Source organism: Schistocerca serialis, chromosome 5 (assembly GCF_023864345.2).
Source record: "Schistocerca serialis cubense isolate TAMUIC-IGC-003099 chromosome 5, iqSchSeri2.2, whole genome shotgun sequence".
NCBI lineage: Eukaryota > Metazoa > Arthropoda > Insecta > Orthoptera > Acrididae > Schistocerca > Schistocerca serialis.
In genome coordinates, this window is record NC_064642.1 from 801,056,638 (window position 1) to 801,071,497 (window position 14,860).

Sequence of the window (14,860 nt, forward strand, 5' to 3'; positions counted from 1 at the left end):
AATGCATCCGAGTTTAATACAAAACACGCAATGCCAACTTAAGTACAAGAGGACTGACACTCTAACTTACTATGATTTGAACCTCTCCTGTGAGTCCAGTTACGGATTCCGATGCTTCACTTCATGTTTACTGTACACCTTGGAACTTCTTATTGACGATGAGACACAGAAATTGCATTGGAATTAAATTCAAAAGGCACGATGCCGACTTATGTACAATAGGGCGGACACTCTAACTTTCTATGATTTGAACCTCTCATGTGAGTCCAGTTTTAGATTCCTATGCTTCACCTCAGGTTTACTGTATACCTTGGACTTTCGTATTGACGATGAAGCACATAAAATGCATGGGAATTAAATTCAAAAGGCACAATGATGACTTAAGTACAAGAGGACTGACACTCTTACTTTCTATGACTTGAACCTCTCCTGTACTCCAGTTTTAGACTCCGATGCTTTACTTCGGGTTTACTGTATGCCTTGGACCTTCTTATTGACGATGAAATACAGAAATTGCATCCGAATTTAATACAAAAGGCACAATGCCGACTTAAGTACAAGAGGACTGACACACTCACTTTCTTTGATTTGAACCTCTCCTGTGAGTCCAGTTTTAGATTCCGATGCTCCACTTCTGTTTTACTGTACACCTTGCACCTTCTTATTGACGATGAAACACAGAAATTGCATCCAAATTTAAAACAAAAGGCACAATGCCGACTTAAGTACAAGAGGACTGACACTCTAACTTTCTATGATTTGAACCTCTCCTGTGACTCCAGTTTTAGATTCCGATGCTTCACTTCAGGTTTACTGTATGCCTTGGACCATCTTAGTGACGATGAAACACAGAAATTGCATCCGAATTTAATACAAAACACGCAATGCCAACTTAAGTACAAGAGGACTGACACTCTAACTTTCTATGATTTGAACCTCTCCTGTGACTCCAGTTTTAGATTCCGATGCTTCACTTCAGGTTTACTGTATGCCTTGTACCTTCTTATTGACGATGAAACACAGAAATTGCATCCGAATTTGATACAAAAGTCACAATGCCGAATTAAGTACATGAGGACTGACGCTCTAACTTTCTATGATTTGAACCTCTCCTGTGAGTCCAGTTTTGGATTCCGATGCTTCACTTCAGGTTTACTGTATAGCTTGCACCTTCTCATTGACGATGAGGCACAGAAAATGCATCAGAATTAAATTCAAAAGTCACAATGCCGAATTAAGTACATGAGGACTGACGCTCTAACTTTCTCTGATTTGAACCTCTCCTGTGAGTCCAGATTTAGATTCCGATGCTTCACTTCACATTTACTGTATACCTTGGACCTTCTTATTGACAATGAAGCACAGAAAATGCATCGGAATTAAATTCAAAAGGCACAATGCCGACTTCAGTACAAGAGGACTGACACTCTAAATTTCTATGATTTGAACCTCTCCTGTGAGTCCAGTTTTGGCTTCCGATGCTTCACTTCCGGTTTACTGTATACCTTGGACCTTCTTATTGACGATAAAGCACAGAAAATGCATCGGATTTCAATTCAAAAGGCACAATGCCGACTTAATTACAAGAGGACTGACACTCTAACTTTCAATGATTTGAACCTCTCCTGTGAGTCCAGTTTTAGATTCCGGTGCTTCACTTTAGGTTTACTGTACACCTTGGACCTTCTTATTGACGATAAAGCACAGAAAATGCATCGGAATAAAATTCAAAAGGCACAATGCCGACTTCATTACAAGAGGACTGACACCCTAAATTTCTATGATTTGAACCTCTCCTGTGAGTCCAGTTTTAGATTCCGATCCTTCATTTCAGGTTTACTGTACACCTTGGACCTTCTTATTGACGATGAAAGACAGAAATTGCATCGGAATTAAAGTCAAAAGGCACAATGCCAACTTAAGTACAAGAGGACAGACACTGTAACATTCTATGATTTGAACCTCTCCTGAGAGTCCAGGTTCAGATTTTGATGCTTCACTTCAGGTTTACTGTATACCTTGGACCTTCTTATTGTCGAAGAAACACAGCAATTGCAACGGAATTAAATTTAAAAGGCACAATGCCGCCTTAAGCACAAGAGGACAGACACTCTAGTTTTCTTTGATTTGAACCTCTCCTGTGAGTCCAGTTTTAGATTCCGATACTTCACTTCAGGTTTACTGTATCCCTTGGACCTTGTTATTGACGAAGAAACACTGAAATTGCATCGGAATTTAATACAAAAGGCACAGTACCGACTTAAGTACAAGAGGACTGACACTCTATCTTTCTAAGATTTGAACCACTCCTGTGAGTCCAGTTTTAGATTCCGATGTTTCACTTCAGGTTTAGTGTATCCCTTGGACATTCTTATTGTCGTGGCAACACAGATATTGCATCGGAAATAAATTCAAAAGGCACAATGCCGACTTAAGTACAAGATTACTGACACTCTAACTTTCTATGATTTGAACTTCTCCTGTGAGACCAGTTTTAGATTCCGAAGCTTTATTTCAGATTTACTGTTTCCCTTTTACCTTCTTATTGACGTTGAAGCACTGAAATTTCATCGGAATTATATTCAAAAGGCACAATGCCGACTTAGGTACAAGAGGACTGACACTCTAACTTTCTATGATTTGAACCTCTCCTGTGAATCCAGTTTTAGATTCCGATGCTTCACTTCAGGTTTACTGTATCCCTGGGACCTTCTTATTGACGATGAAGCACTGAAGTTTCATCGGAATTAAATTCAAAATGCACAATGCCGTTTTAAGTACAAGAGGACTGACACTCTAGCTTTCTATGATCTGAGACTCTCCTGTGAGTCCAGTTATAGATTCCGATGCTTCACTTCAGGTTTACTGTATCCCTTGGACCATCTTATTGACGATAAAGCACAGAAAATGCATCGGAATTAAATTCAAAAGGCACAATGCCGACTAAAGTACAAGAGGACTGACACTCTAATTTTCTATGATTTGAACCTCTCCTGTAAGTCCAGGTTTAGATTCCGATGCTTCACATCAGGTTTAGTGTATACCTTGGACCTTCTTATTGACGATGAAGCACAGAAAATGCATCGGAATTAAATTCAAAAGGCACAATGCCGAGTTAAGTACAAGAGGACTGACACTCTAACTTTCTATGATTTGAACCACTCTTGTGAGTCGAGTTTCTGATTCCGATGCTTCACTTCAGGTTTACTGTATACCGTGGACCTTCTTATTGACGATGAAGCACAGAAATAGCGTCGGAATTAAATATAAAAGGCACAATGCCGACTTAAGAACAAGAGGACCGACACTCTTACATTCTATGATTTAAGCCTCTCCTGTGAGTTTAGTTTTAGATTCCGATGCTTCACTTCAGATTTACTGTATACCTTGGACTTTCTTATTGACGATGAAACACAGAAATTGCATCGGAATTAAATTCAAATGGCACAATGCCGACTTAAGTACAAGACGATTGACACTCTAACATTCTATGATTTGAACCTCTTCTGTGAGTCCAGTTTTAGATTCCGATACTTCACTTCAGGTTTACTGTATACCTTGGACATTCTTATTGACGATGAAACACAGAAATTGCATTCGAATTAATACCAAAGGCACAATGTCGACTAAAGTACAAGAGGACTGACACTCTAAGTTTCTATGATTTGAACCTCTCCTGTGAGTCCAGTTTTGGATTCCGATGCTTCACTTCAGGTTTACTGTATACCTTCGACCTTCGTATTGACGATGAAACACAGAAATTCTATACAAATTAAATTCAAAAGGCACAATGCTGACTTAAGTACAAGAGGACGGACACTCTAACATTCTATGATTTGAACCTCTCCTGTGAGTCCAGTTTTAGATTCCGATGCTTCACCTAACGTTTACTGTATACCTTGGACCTTCTTATTGACGATGAAGCACATATAATGCATCCGAATTTAATACAAAAGGCACAATGCTGACTTAAGTACAAGAGGACTGACTATCTAACTTTCTATGATTTGAACCTCTCCCGTGAGTTCAGTTTGAGATTTCGATGCTTCATTTCAGGTTTACAGTATCCCTTGGACCTTCTTATTGACGATGAAACACAGAAATAGCATTCGAATATAATACAGAAGGCACAATGCCGACTTAAGTACTAGAGGACAGACACTCTAACTTTCCATGATTTGAACCTCTCCTGTGAGTCCACTTTTAGATTCCGATGCTTCACTTCAGGTTAACTGTATACCATGGACATTATTATTGACGCTGAAACACAGAAATTGCATCCGAATTTAATGCAAAAGGCACAATGCTGACTTAGGTACAAGAGGACTGACACTTTAACTTTCTATGATTTGAACCTCTCCTGTGAGTCCAGTTTTAGATTTCGATGCTTCACTTTAGGTTTACTGTATACCTTGGTCCTTCATATTGACGAGGAAACACAGAAATTGCTTCGGAATTAAATACAAAAGGAACAGTGCTAACTTAAGTACAAGAGGACTGACACTCTAACTTTCTATGATTTGAACCACTCCTGTGAGTCCAGTTTTAGATTCCGATGCTTCACTTCAGGATTACTGTATACCTTGGACCTTCTTATTGACGATGAAGCACAGAAATTGCATCGGAATTAAATACAAAATGCACAATGCCGACTTAAGTACAAGAGGACTGTCACTCTAACTTTCTATGATTTGAACCTCTCCTGTGAGTCCAGTTTTGGATTCCGATGCTTTACTTCAGGTTTACTGTATACCTTGGACCTTCGTATTGACGATGACACACAGAAATTGTATCCAAATTAAATTCAAAAGGCACAATGCTGACTTAAGTACAAGAGGACGGACACTCTAACTTTCTATGATTTGAACCTCTCCTGTGAGTCCAGTTTTAGATTCCGATGCTTCACCTAACGTTTTCTGTATACCTTGGACCTTCTTATTGACGATGAAGCACATAAAATGCATCGGAATTAAATTCAAAAGGCACAATGCCGACTTAAGTACAGGAGGACTGACACTCTAACCTTCTATGATTTGAACCTCTCCTGTGAGTCCAGTTTTGGATTCCGATGCTTTACTTTAGGTTCACTGCATACCTTGGGCCTTCTTATTGACGATGAAACACAGAAATGGCATCGGAATTAAATTCAAAAGGCACAATGCCGACTTAAGTACAAGAGGACTGATACTCTAACTTTCTATGATTTGAACCTCTCATGTGTAGTCCAGTGTTAGATTCCGATGCTTCACTTCAGGTTTACTGTATCTCTTCGACCTTCTTAATGACCATGAAACACAGAAATTGCATCTGAATTTAATACAAAAGGCACAATGCTGACTTAAGTACAAGAGGACTGACTATCTTACTTTCTATGATTTGAACCTCTCCCGTGCGTTCAGTTTCAAATTTCGATGCTTCACTTCAGGTTTACTGTATCCCTTGGACCTTCTTATTGACGATGAAACACAGAAATTGCATTCGAATTTAATACAAAAGGCACAATGCCGACTTAAGTACTAGAGGACAGACACTCTAACTTTCTATGATTTGAACCTCTCCTGTGAGTCCACTTTTAGATTCCGATGCTTCACTTCAGGTTAACTGTATACCATGGACATTATTATTGACGCTGAAACACAGAAATTGCATCCGAATTTAATGCAAAAGGCACAATGCTGACTTAGGTGCAAGAGGACTGACACTCTAACTTTCTATGATTTGAACCTCTCCTGTGTGTCCAGTTTTAGATTTCGATGCTTCACTTCAGGTTTACTGTATACCTTGGACCTTCTTATTCACGAGGAAACACAGAAATTGCATCGGAATTAAATACAAAAGGCACAGTGCTAACTTAAGTACAAGAGGACTGACACTCTAACTTTCTATGATTTGAACCACTCCTGTGAGTCCAGTTTTAGATTCCGATGCTTCACTTCAGGTTTACTGTATACCTTGGACCTTCTTATTGACGATAAAGCACAGAAATTGCGTCGGAATTAAATACAAAAGGCACAATGCCGACTTAAGTACAAGAGGACTGTCACTCTAACTTTCTATGATTTGAACCTCTCCTGTGAGTCCAGTTTTGGATTCCGATGCTTCACTTCAGGTTTACAGTATACCTTGGACCTTCGTATTGACGATGACACACAGAAATTGTATCCAAATTAAATTCAAAAGGCACAATGCTGACTTAAGTACAAGAGGACGGACACTCTAACTTTCTATGATTTGAACCTCTCCTGTGAGTCCAGTTTTAGATTCCGATGCTTCACCTAACGTTTACTGTATACCTTGGACCTTCTTATTGACGATGAAGCACATAAAATGCATCGGAATTAAATTCAAAAGGCACAATGCCGACTTAAGTACAAGAGGACTGACACTCTAACCTTCTATGATTTGAACCTCTCCTGTGAGTCCAGTTTTGGATTCCGATGCTTTACTTTAGGTTCACTGCATACCTTGGACCTTCTTATTGACGATGAAACACAGAAATGGAATCGGAATTAAATTCAAAAGGCACAATGCCGACTTAAGTACAAGAGGACTGATACTCTAACTTTCTATGATTTGAACCTCTCATGTGTAGTCCAGTGTTAGATTCCGATGCTTCACTTCAGGTTTACTGTATCTCTTCGACCTTCTTAATGACCATGAAACACAGAAATTGCATCTGAATTTAATACAAAAGGCACAATGCTGACTTAAGTACAAGAGGACTGACTATCTAACTTTCTATGATTTGAACCTCTCCCGTGCGTTCAGTTTCAAATTTCGATGCTTCACTTCAGGTTTACTGTATCCCTTGGACCTTCTTATTGACGATGAAACACAGAAATTGCATTCGAATTTAATACAAAAGGCACAATGCCGACTTAAGTACTAGAGGACAGACACTCTAACTTTCTATGATTTGAACCTCTCCTGTGAGTCCACTTTTAGATTCCGATGCTTCACTTCAGGTTAACTGTATACCATGGACATTATTATTGACGCTGAAACACAGAAATTGCATCCGAATTTAATGCAAAAGGCACAATGCTGACTTAGGTGCAAGAGGACTGACACTCTAACTTTCTATGATTTGAACCTCTCCTGTGTGTCCAGTTTTAGATTTCGATGCTTCACTTCAGGTTTACTGTATACCTTGGACCTTCTTATTGACGAGGAAACAGAGAAATTGCATCGGAATTAAATACAAAAGGCACAGTGCTAACTTAAGTACAAGAGGACTGACACTCTAACTTTCTATGATTTGAACCACTCCTGTGAGTCCAGTTTTAGATTCCGATGCTTCACTTCAGGTTTACTGTATACCTTGGACCTTCTTATTGACGATAAAGCACAGAAATTGCGTCGGAATTAAATACAAAAGGCACAATGCCGACTTAAGTACAAGAGGACTGTCACTCTAACTTTCTATGATTTGAACCTCTCCTGTGAGTCCAGTTTTGGATTCCGCTGCTTCACTTCAGGTTTACAGTATACCTTGGACCTTCGTATTGACGATGAAACACAGAAATTGTATCCAAATTAAATTCAAAAGGCACAATGCTGACTTAAGTACAAGAGGACGGACACTCTAACTTTCTATGATTTGAACCTCTCCTGTGAGTCCAGTTTTAGATTCCGATGCTTCACCTAACGTATACTGTATACCTTGGACCTTCGTATTGACGATGAAGCACATAAAATGCATCGGAATTAAATTCAAAAGGCACAATGCCGACGTAAGTACAAGAGGACTGACACTCTAACCTTCTATGATTTGAACCTCTCCTGTGAGTCCAGTTTTGGATTCCGATGCTTCACTTCAGGTTTACTGTATACCTTGGACATTCTTATTGACGATGAAACACACAAATTGCATCGGAATTAAATTCAAAAGGCACAATGCCGACTTAAGTACAAGAGGACGGACACTCTAACTTTCTATGATTTGAACCTCTACTGTGAGCCCAGTTCTTGATTCCGATGCTTCTCTTCAGCTTTACTGTATACCATGGACCTTCTTATTGTCGATGAAACACAGAAATTGCATCGGAATCAAATTCAAAAGGCACAATGCCAACTTAAGTACAAGAGGACGGACACTCTAACTTTCTATTATTTGAACCCCTCCTGTAAGTCCACTTTTAGATTTAGATGCTTCACTTCAGGTTTACTGTATCCCTTGGACCTTCTAATTGACGATGAAACACAGAAATTTCTTTCGAATTTAATACAAAAGGCACAATGCCGACTTAAGTACTAGTGGACAGACACTCTAACTTTCTATGATTTGAACCTCTCCTGTGAGTCCACTTTTAGATTCCGATGCTTCACTTCAGGTTTACCGTTTAACGCGGACCTTCTTATACGATGAAGCACAGAAATTGCATCGGAATTAAATACAAAAGCACAATGCCGACTTAAGTACAAGAGGACGACACTCTGACTTTCTATGATTTGAACCTCTCCTGTGAGTCCAGTTTTGGATTCCGATGCTTTACTTCAGGTTTACTGTATCCCTTCGACCTTCTTAATGACGATGAAACACAGAATTTGCATCCGAATTTAATACAAAAGGCACAATGCTGACTTAAGTACAAGAGGACTGACTCTCTAACTTTCTATGATTTGAACCTCTCCCGTGAGTTCAGTTTGAGATTTAGATGCTTCACTTCAGGTTTACTGTATCCCTTGGACCTTCTTATTGACGATGAAACACAGAAATTGCATTCGAATTTAATACAAAAGGCACAATGCCGACTTAAGTACTAGAGGACAGACACTCTAACTTTCTATGTTTTGAACCTCTCCTGTGAGTCCACTTTTAGATTCCGATGCTTCACTTCAGGTTAACTGCATACCATGGACATTCTTATTGACGATGAAACACAGAAATTGCATCCGAATTTAATGCAAAAGGCACAATGCTGACTTAGGTACAAGTGGACTGACACTCTAACTGTCTATGATTTGAACCCCTCCTATGAGTCCAGTTTTAGATTTCGATGCTTCACTTCAGGTTTAATGTATACCTTGGACCTTCTTATTGACGAAGAAACACAGAAATTGCATCGGAATTAAATACAAAAGGCACAGTGCTGACTTAAGTACAAGAGGACTGACACTCTAACTTTCTATGATTTGAACCTCTCCTGTGAGTCCAGGTTTAGATTCCGATGCTTCACTTCAGGTTAACTTTATACCTTGGACCTTCTTATTGACGATGAAGCACAGAAATTGCATCGGAATTAAATACAAAAGGCACAATGCCGACTTAAGTACAAGAGGACTGTCACTCTAACTTTCTATCATTTGAACCTCTCCTCTGAGTCCAGTTTTGATTCCGACGATTCACTTCAGGTGTACTGTATACCTTGGACCTTCGTATTGGCGATGAAACACAGAAATTGCATCGGAATTAAATTCAAAAGGCACAATGCCGACTTAAGTTCAAAAGGACTGACACTCTAACTTTCTATAATTAGAACGTCCCCTGTGAGTCCAGTTTTGGATTCCGATGCTTCACTTCAGGTTTACTGTATAGCTTGCACCTTCTTATTGACGATGAGGCACAGAAAATGCATCAGAATTAAATTCAAAAGGCACAATGCCGACTTAAGTACAAGAGGACTGACACTCTAACTTTCTATGATTTGTACCTCTCCTGTGAGTCCAGTTTTAGATTCCGATGCTTCACTTCAGGTTTACTGTATACTTTGGACCTTCTTATTGACGATGAAACACAGAAATTGCATCGGTATTAAATTTAAAAGACACAATGCCGACTTAAGTACAAGCGGACGGATACTCTAATTTTGTATGATTTGAACCTCTCCTGTAAGTCCAGTTTCAGATTCAGCAGCTTCACATCAGGTTTACTATATACCTTGGACCTTCTTATTGACGAAAAAGCACAGAAAATGCATCGGAATTAAATTCAAAAGGCACAATGCCGACTTAAGTACAAGAGGACTGACACTGTAAATTTCTGTGAATTGAACCACTCTTGTGAGTCCAGTTTCAGATTTCGATGCTTCACTTCAGGTTTACTGTATACCTTGGACCTTCTTATTGACGAAAAAACACAGAAATTGCATCGGAACTAAATACAAAAGGCACAGTGCTGTCTTAAGTACAAGAGGACTGACACTCTAACTTTCTATGATTTGAACTTCTCCTGTGAGTCCAGTTTTAGATTCCGATCCTTCACTTCAGGTTTACTGAATACCTTGGACATTCTTATTGACGATGAAACACAGAAATTGCATCGGAATTGAATACAAAAGGCACAATGCCGACTTAAGTACAAGAGGACTGTCACTGTAACTTTCTATGATTTGAACCTCTTCTGTGAGTCCAGTTTTGGATTCCGATTCTTCACTTCAGGTTTACTGTATACCCTGGACCTTCGTATTGACGATGAAACACAGAAATTGCAAAGGAATTAAATTCAAAAGGCACAATGCCGACTTCAGTACAAGAGGACTGACACTCTAATTTTCTATGATTTGAATCTCTCCTGTGAGTCCAGTTTTGGATTCCGATGCTTCACTTCAGGTTTACTGTATACCTTGGACCTTCTTATTGACGAGAAAGCACAGAAAATTCATGGGATTTAAATTGAAAAGGCACAATGCCGCCTTAAGCACAAGAGGACAGACACTCTAATTTTCTGTGATTTGAACCTCTCCTGTGAGTCCAGTTTTAGATTCCGATACTTCACTTCAGGTTTACTGTATCCCTTGGACCTTGTTATTGACGAAGAAACACTGAAATTGCATTGGAATTTAATACAAAAGGCACAGTACCGACTCAAGTACAAGAGGACTGACACTCTATCTTTCTATGATTTGAACCACTCCTGTGAGTCCAGTTTTAGATTCCGATGTTTCACTTCAGGTTTAGTGTATCCCTTGGACATTCTTATTGTCGTGGCAACACAGATATTGCATCGGAAATAAATTCAAAAGGCACAATGCCGACTTAAGTACAAGATTACTGACACTCTAACTTTCTATGATTTGAACTTCTCCTGTGAGACCAGTTTTAGATTCCGAAGCTTTATTTCAGATTTACTGTTTCCCTTTTACCTTCTTATTGTCGTTGAAGCACTGAAATTTCATCGGAATTATATTCAAAAGGCACAATGCCGACTTAAGTACAAGAGGACTGACACTCTAACTTTCTATGATTTGAACCTCTCCTGTGAATTTAGTTTTAGATTCCGATGCTTCACTTCAGGTTTACTGTATCCCTGGGACCTTCTTATTGACGATGAAGCACTGAAGTTTCATCGGGATTAAATTCAAAATGCACAATGCCGTTTTAAGTACAAGAGGACTGACACTCTAGCTTTCTATGATCTGAGACTCTCCTGTGAGTACAATTATAGATTCCGATGGTTCACTTCAGGTTTACTGTATCCCTTGGACCATCTTATTGACGATAAAGCACAGAAAATGCATCGGAATTAAATTCAAAAGGCACAATGTCGACTAAAGTACAAGAGGACTGACACTCTAATTTTCTATGATTTGAACCTCTCCTGTAAGTCCAGGTTTAGATTCCGATGCTTCACATCAGGTTTAGAGTATACCTTGGACCTTCTTATTGACGATGAAGCACAGAAAATGCATCGGAATTAAATTCAAAAGGCACAATGCCGAGCTAAGTACAAGAGGACTGACACTCTAACTTTCTATGATTTGAACCTCTCTTGTGAGTCCAGTTTCTGATTCCGATGCTTCACTTCAGGTTTACTGTATACCTTGGACCTTCTTATTGACGATGAAGCACAGAAATAGCGTCAGAATTAAATATAAAAGGCACAATGCCGACTTAAGAACAAGAGGACCGACACTCTTACATTCTATGATTTAAACCTCTCCTGTGAGTGTAGTTTTAGATTCCGATGCTTCACTTCAGATTTACTGTATACCTTGGACCTTCTTATTGACGATGAAACACAGAAATTGCATCGGAATTAAATTCAAAAGGCACAATGCCGACTTAAGTACAAGACGACTGACACGCTAACATTCTATGATTTGAACCTCTTCTGTGAGTTCAGTCTTAGATTCCGATACTTCACTTCAGGTTTACTGTATACCTTGGACATTCTTATTGACGATGAAACACATAAAATGCATCCGAATTTAATACAAAAGGCACAATGCTGACTTAAGTACAAGAGGACTGACTATCTAACTTTCTATGATTTGAACCTCTCCCGTGAGTTCAGTTTGATATTTCGATGCTTCACTTCAGGTTTACAGTATCCCTTGGACCTTGTTATTGACGATGAAACACAGAAATAGCATTCGAATATAATACAAAAGGCACAATGCCGACTTAAGTACTAGAGGACAGACACTCTAACTTTCTATGATTTGAACCTCGCCTGTGAGTCCACTTTTAGATTCCGATGCTTCACTTCAGGTTAACTGTATACCATGGACATTATTATTGACGCTGAAACACAGAAATTGCATCCGAATTTAATGCAAAAGGCACAATGCTGACTTAGGTACAAGAGGACTGACACTCTAACTTTCTATGATTTGAACCTCTCCTGTGAGTACAGTTTTAGATTTCGATGCTTCACTTCAGGTTTACTGTATACCTTGGACCTTCTTATTGACGAGGAGACACAGAAATTGCATCGGAATTAAATACAAAAGGCACAGTGCTAACTTAAGTACAAGAGGACTGACACTCTAACTTTCTATGATTTGAACCACTCCTGTGAGTCCAGTTTTAGATTCCGATGCTTCACTTCAGGTTTACTGTATACCTTGGACCTTCTTATTGACGATGAAGCACAGAAATTGCATCGGAATTAAATAGAAAAGGCACAATGCCGACTTAAGTACAAGAGGACTGTCACTCTAACTTTCTATGATTTGAACCTCTCCTGTGAGTCCAGTTTTGGATTCCGATGCTTCACTTCAGGTTTACTGTATACCTTGGACCTTCGTATTGACGATGAAACACAGAAATTGTATCCAAATTAAATTCAAAAGGCACAATGCTGACTTAAGTACAAGATGACGGACACTCTAACTTTCTATGATTTGAACCTCTCCTGTGAGTCCAGTTTTAGATTCCGATGCTTCACCTAACGTTACTGTATACCTTGGACCTTCTTATTGACGATGAAGCACATGAAATGCAACGGAATTAAATTCAAAAGGCACAATGCCGACTTAAGTACAAGAGGACTGACACTCTAACCTTCTATGATTTGAACCTCTCCTGTGAGTCCAGTTTTTGATACCGATGCTTTACTTCAGGTTTACTGCATACCTTGGACCTTCTTATTGACGATGAAACACAGAAATAGCATCGGAATTAAATTCAAAAGGCTTAATGCCGACTGAAGTACAAGAGGACTGATACTCTAACTTTCTATGATTTGAACCTCTCATGTGTAGTCCAGTGTTAGATTCCGATGCTTCACTTCAGGTTTACTGTATCTCTTCGACCTTCGTAATGACCATGAATCACAGAAATTGCATCTGAATTTAATACAAAAGGCACAATGCTGACTTAAGTACAAGAAGACTGACTATCTAACTTTCTATGATTTGAACCTCTCCCGTGAGTTCAGTTTGAAATTTGGATGATTCACTTCAGGTTCACTGTATCCCTTGGACCTTCTTATTGACGATGAAACACAGAAATTGCATTCGAATTTAATACAAAAGGCACAATGCCGACTTAAGTACTAGAGGACAGACACTCTAACTTTCTATGATTTGAACCTCTCCTGTGAGTCCACTTTTAGATTCCGATGCTTCACTTCAGGTTAACTGTATACCATGGACATTCTTATTGACGCTGAAACACAGAAATTGCATCCGAATTTAATGCAAAAGGCACAATGCTGGCTTAGGTGCAAGAGGACTGACACTCTAACTTTCTATGATTTGAACCTCTCCTGTGAGTCCAGTTTTAGATTTCGATGCTCCACTTCAGGTTTACTGTATACCTTGGACCTTCTTATTGACGAGGAAACACGGAAATTGCATCGGAATTAAATACAAAAGGCACAGTGCTAACTTAAGTAGAAGAGGAATGACACTCTAACTTTCTATGATTTGAACCTCTCCTGTGAGTCCAGTTTTAGATTCCGATGCTTCACTTCAGGTTTACTGTATACCTTGGACCTTCTTATTGACGATGAAGCACAGACATTGCATCGGAATTAAATACAAAAGGCACAATGCCGACTTAAGTACAAGAGGACTGTCACTCTAACTTTCTATGATTTGAACCTCTCCTATGAGTCCAGTTTTGGATTCCGATGCTTCACTTCAGGTTTACTGTATACCTTGGACCTTCGTATTGACGATGAAACACAGAAATTGAATCCAAATTAAATTCAAAAGGCACAATGCTGTCTTAAGTACAAGAGGACGGACACTCTAACTTTCTATGATTTGAACCTCTCCTGTGAGTCCAGTTTTAGATTCCGATGCTTCACCTAACGTTTACTGTATACCTTGGACCTTCGTATTGGCGATGAAGCACATAAAATGCATCGGAATTAAATTCAAAAAGCACAATGCCGACTTAAGTACAAGAGGACTGACACTCTAACCTTCTATGATTTGAACCTCTCCTGTGAGTCCAGTTTTGGATTCCGATGCTTCACTTCAGGTTTACTGTATACCTTGGACATTCTTATTGACGATGAAACACACAAATTGCATCGGAATTAAATTCAAAAGGCACAATGCCGACTTAAGTACAAGAGGACGGACACTCTAACTTTCTATGATTTGAACCTCTACTGTGAGAAGAGTTCTAGATTCCGATGCTTCTCTTCAGCTTCACTGTATACCTTGGACCTTCTTATTGTCGA